This window comes from Petaurus breviceps, unplaced genomic scaffold, assembly GCF_028583685.1.
Source record: "Petaurus breviceps papuanus isolate PSGF00001 unplaced genomic scaffold, PetGlider_PUasm1.0 175, whole genome shotgun sequence".
Lineage (NCBI taxonomy): Eukaryota > Metazoa > Chordata > Mammalia > Diprotodontia > Petauridae > Petaurus > Petaurus breviceps.
Genome location: NW_027185764.1, coordinates 6,131,546 through 6,136,899, shown reverse-complemented (window position 1 = coordinate 6,136,899; position 5,354 = coordinate 6,131,546). Strand labels below are relative to the sequence as shown.

The window sequence follows — 5,354 nt, the reverse complement described above, 5'->3', positions numbered from 1 at the left end:
TAGGAAAGTGGGGGCATATTTGGGGAAGGACAGATTATCCAGGTAGGCTGGAGAATAGGGTATATTTTGGGACAGAATGAGAGATAAAGTTGAAAAGAATTCACACTGTACAAGGCTTTGAATGCCAAACTGAGGAGTCTGGATTTTAAGGTTTGCACAGCACTTTACAAATCTTATCTCATTTAAATCTCACACCCTGGAAGTAGGTGATATTATTATCCCCACTTTACAGGTGAAGAAACTAAGGCAGGATTTCAACTCATGTCTTCCTAACTGCAGGTTCATTGCTCATCTAGTTGTCTCTAACCTAGTATAATTGGATGATAACTGAAGGTTTTTTAGTAAAAGAGAGGTAAATGTAATGAGTTCTATTTTAGGAAGACTAGTTTGGCAGTGATGTATAGGATAGACTGATGAGAGGAGAAATTGTAGATTTGCTAGAAGACTATTGCAGTCTTCTAGGTGGAGATTGTGAGATCTTGAACTGATCATGAAATGGTAATGGGAAAGGAAAAGGGAGGATGAGTATAAGAGGTAGAACGGACAGAACTTGGTGAACAACCAACTGAATGGAGGACAAAGGAAAGGAAGAACTCAAAGGGGATTATCTTATACCCCTGAAGCCAGGGTTACAAGAGGATAGTGGGTATCATTAAGATATCATAAAGTCTAGGTCTTGAATTAAGGAGCAAGTGTTGGGAAGAGGGTGATGAATTTAGTTTTGGAAATAGTGAGCTTGAAGTATCTTGTTCATATATCTCTTCATTCCTCCACAGCACCTAACATAGTAATTTATAATACGAGACTCAACAATTTGTTGGATGAATGACAGATGGCTCTCTGCCCTGTATGAACCCATTCCAGGTTGTGGATTGATCTCCCCCCAGTGTATGATAAACTAGGAACTCTACCAGGTTAGTGGCTAGATATTCCCTGGATTGTCCAGGTAGGTGACTTCCCTATTAGGACAAAAATATTCCCTACAATGATTAAGAATCAATTAATTAAACAATCAAGTACTGAACACCTACCACGTATCAAAACTAGGTACTTGGGGAAGGGAGACTACAAAGAAAGCTTGGATCCCCAGTCCCAAAACCCTGTAGTATATTTGGGGAGACAGGACTAAAGCATATAAAACAATGAAAAAAAATACAGGATGACATATGATTCAGTGCTAGGTTAAACGTGTATGCAATAAAAGATAGAGAGAAAGGAAAACAATGTAGGAATTAGATGGGGAATGATTCATTCAAGTGGAGCCTAAGCTTGGCCTTAGAGGGTAGGTAGGATTTGGATTGCCATAGACAAATGAGGAGGACATTTCAGGGAGAAGGGCCAGTGTAAACAAAGGTTCAGAAAAGGAAAAGTTTAGGAGGTCCAGTGAGAAAACAGGCTTCAGAGGTGGGAGATAAGGTTGGGTAGATGGGATACTGTCAGATTAAGGAAATACTCAAGAGTCAGACAGAACTTTAAAAAAATTTTTTTTTCAGGAAAGGACTGGAAACAAAAGGGGTGCTTATTAATTAGAGAATTAAGGAAATTGTGGTATGTAATGTAATCAAATACAACATAAGAAGTTATGAAAGAGATAGTGGTAAAGAAAACTGAGAAAACTTGAATGAACTGATGCAGAATGAAGTAAAAGAAACAGGAAAATAATTTATATAATAATAATAATATTACAAAGGAAAACAACCTTGAGAGACTTAAGAACTCTGATCAATACAATAAACAGTCATAACTTCAAAAGACTGATGATGAATCATATGTCCCATCTCTTTTTCAGAAAAGTGATAGATTAGGGATGCAGAATGACACACATTTTCTGACATGACCAATGTGTCTCTGTTTTGTTTGACCATATTTATTTGTTAAAAGGGAGGGCATTTTTTAATTGTGTTTTTCATTTGAAGAGGAAAGAGTTATGAAGGGAATGGGAGTAGTAATAATGATGAAAAAAGAAAAGATAAAGGTCAGAGACACAAACTGGACATTATTGGAATAATCATATTAAATTTATTATATACTTAACATTGTATGTAATTGAAATTCAGAGTTTAATATGCCCATTATCTTTATGTTCTTTGCTATTTGGAAATAGTCATGTTTGTTTATGTCTGTCAATTTCACAATGAAAAGAAAAAGAAAAAAATTCCAAAGTTAGGCAGAGGTACTTAGTGTGCATGTAAAAGGCATGAACAGATGAAATACCTCATTCTTTCCTAGCTACTTTCAAGTGAGGAGGAACAAAAACTCTTGTAAGACTTTGGTTGGAGATTGAAGTAGCAGTATCAGCTATTTATTTCCCCATTTGGGTGACCACAAGGTTATGACTACATGATACTGCTGTCTCTGTCTATGTCATTTTTATTAGGGGGAAAAATCAGGCAGAAAATTTTATGGTAGGACAAAAAAAAGAACAGAAACAAAATGGGTCCCCACCACTTAAGGGATGGCATAAAAAATTGGGGTAAATGAATGTAACCATACTTGAATTGTACCACAAGAAATTTTACCACAAGAAATCACAAATAGGAAGAATTTAGAGAAACATATTAAGATTTCTATCAACTGATGCAACTCAAAATAAAGAGAACCAGGAGAATTATATACCCATTGAATATAAAATATAAATGAACACTCAATAAAACACTAACAAAACAACACTAAAAAGCAGTCAAACTCAGATTAGTTGTAATGACCAATCCTGATCCTGAAGAAGTTGATACTACTTCTTGATTCCTACTTTTAAGAGGGAAGTGGTAAGACAAAAATTGGTTTGTTTTGGGGTTTGTTTGTTTGTTTGTTTTTGGTATATGCCCAGTGCCTAGTATGTTGTCTAACTAGTAGGTAGTTAATAAATACTTGTTGGATGGAACTGAGTACAACAGAGTACAAAATATGGCCTTTGTCCTCAAAATCTTTATGCTGTATTATATTGAGACAAGATATAGAAAGTATAGTAGTATAACAAAAAAGAGATCAAAGAGGAAAAAGAACCATATACACAAAAATAGTCACAGCAGCTATTTTTGTAGTTGCAAGGAACTGGAACCGAAGGAGGTGCCCATCAATTAGGGAATGACTGAATAAATTTTGTTATAGAAATGTAATGAAATAGAAACCAAAAAAGACTTGTGAAAACTGCAGCTGATATAGCGAAGTGAGCACAACCAGTAAATAATTTCTAATAATAACAATACTGACAATAACAAAAAGGCAAGTTTAAAAAACTCAAGATCTTCAATAAATTCAATGACCAAACCATAAGTTCAGACGATTGATAATGATTTGTGCTACTAAGCTACTGACAGAGAGAGCTGATGGATTCAAGATGTAGAATGAGACATACATTTTTGGACATGGATAGTGTGTGGATTTGTTTTGCTTACTTATACATATTTATTACAAGGGGATTTTTTTTTAATTTAAAAATACTGTTTGTTAGAGAGGGATAGACACCGGGGGAAAACTAGGCGGAAAAAAAAAAAAACAAAGGATATAAAAAATTCATAAAAGCAATAAATAATTTGGGGGCAATGGTAGAGAAAGTAAATGCCTGTTAATTTAAAAATTAAGAAAATAAATTAGTAACTCAAGAAAGTCTATGTTAAGGACCACATGGTTCAGCGCTGTCAAAAAATTCTTCACGGAGGAAGTTGAGTTGAGCTAGACCTGAAGGATGTTGTACGATTGGATAAATGGAGTCGAAAGACAATTTCTGCAAGGAAATCGAGAGTAACGTTGGGAATGCACATGGCATTTATGATTACGTGTTTATTGCATTCTTTGCCCTCAAGTGTTTATAAGGTTTTACATATAAGTTTGTCTTGGGACACGAGAGCAACGGTTCTGGAAAGCTACTGAGTGCCTCCAGTATGGTTTACTAGAAATAGGCTCGAAAGATGAAGGTATTATCCAAGATTACCTGGAAAGTTTAGTTAACCTTTTCGTTTCGGTGTCAAGGAAGCTTAAGAAATAGTAGGTAGGGTTTGACACACGCAGTGGGGAAACTACACTTCCCAAGAATCCTAGCGCGACAAAAGGCCAACACCTCCTTCTGGCACGCGCGTCTCCTCCCTTTCCCTCCCCCTTTGCTCTCGCACCCGCCGCACTATCTATCGCGAGAGGACGGGCCGCGGAGGCTGTAGCGGCAGTGATCTGTGGTGGTGGTGGTGGTGGCGGCCGAAGGCGGCGGCGGCCATTTTGGTGAGGCCTCTGAAGCGGCGGTGGCGGCGGCGGCCGTTCGCGGGGAGTGGCATCTCCCCTCCCCCCCACCGCCCTCCTACATCCGTGCGCCTAGAGAGTTGGAGGTAGAGACGGGACAGCGGCAGTACCGGCGGGCCCTGTGAGACCTCGGGCGGCCGCGGCGACAAGAGAGAAACCCTCCCCCCTTTCCCGGCGGGGGGGGGGGGTGGCGCGCGCGCCCCCGAGGACGCAGGTAAGTAGAGGGAGACAAGATGGCTGATTCCCCTCGTCCCTCCCTCACTCTCTCCCTCCTCCCCTCCTCCCACCTCTCGGCGACGAATGATTGCGCGCGCATCCTCGCTCTCTTCCCTCCCCCCACCCTTCCCGGGTTGTTGCGCGCGCATCTTCGGCCGGGCCCCGGGGCCAGTGCGCGAGACTGCCGGCGCGCGCCCATAGAGAGGGACAGAGAGGCCAGACGGGCCAAACGGGGCACCGGCGTTTTTTCCTCTCCCCTTTCCCGCTCTCCGCGCGCGTGCACGGGTGAACGAGTCTGAGAGGCGAGCGCGAGATCCAGGTGCGCTCTTGGCCGCGCGTATCCGTGACCCCTCCTCGCGCCCTATCTCCCTGTTCTCTCCCTTAAGAGCGCGCAGGAAGGGAGTGGGTAGGGTAGCGTGGGTCGGGCAATGTTTGTGCGTGCCCGTTTCTGTTTCTTCACTTGGGTGGGGGGCGGCGTACCAAAGCTCACCTGCCTTTCCCCCCTCCCCTCTCATTTCCTCCCGGTGTAATAGAGTGATGGGCTAGGCCGGGCACGAAGTCATGTTTTCCCGACCCTCCTCCCGCCCCCACCCCCGCCTCTTCCTTTCCCCTCTGTGCGAAGATTGATTTGGGCGGGAGCCCTTGGGCTCGGGCAGCCCTGCCAGGTCTCCCCACCCCCTGCCGCGCACGCGCTGCCGGTGCTAACTTGGGGTGTGTATACGGGGGGAGTAGTGTGTGCGGGTGTGAGTAGTGTGTGTTTGTGTGTGTTTGTGCGCGCCTTTCCCGAACCCCTCCTCTCCTTCCGCGGACCCGAGTGCGCGCACCTTGGATGGATAGGCGGAGTCGGGGAGGGGCAAATAAGTGGGAGGAGCTGAGTGGTAATGTGGGTTAGAGAAGTCAGAGGTCAG

The 5,354-nt window shown here is 42.9% G+C and overlaps 1 protein-coding gene across 5 annotated transcripts in view; it reads left to right on the top strand.

Moving 5' to 3' along the window:
- Positions 1-3,826: 3,826 nt before the first annotated feature.
- SRCAP (Snf2 related CREBBP activator protein) overlaps positions 3,827-5,354 on the top strand; it is a 27,900-nt gene continuing 26,372 nt past the window's right edge. For 3 of the 5 annotated variants that reach the window (XM_069084658.1, XM_069084657.1, XM_069084655.1), the window contains exon 1: positions 3,828-4,444. The gene's annotated coding sequence lies outside the window, so the exon portion shown is untranslated. Of the gene's footprint in view, positions 4,445-4,502; positions 4,766-5,354 lie in introns of those variants that run through there. The other 2 variants (XM_069084659.1, XM_069084656.1) reach the window with 2 other exon arrangements.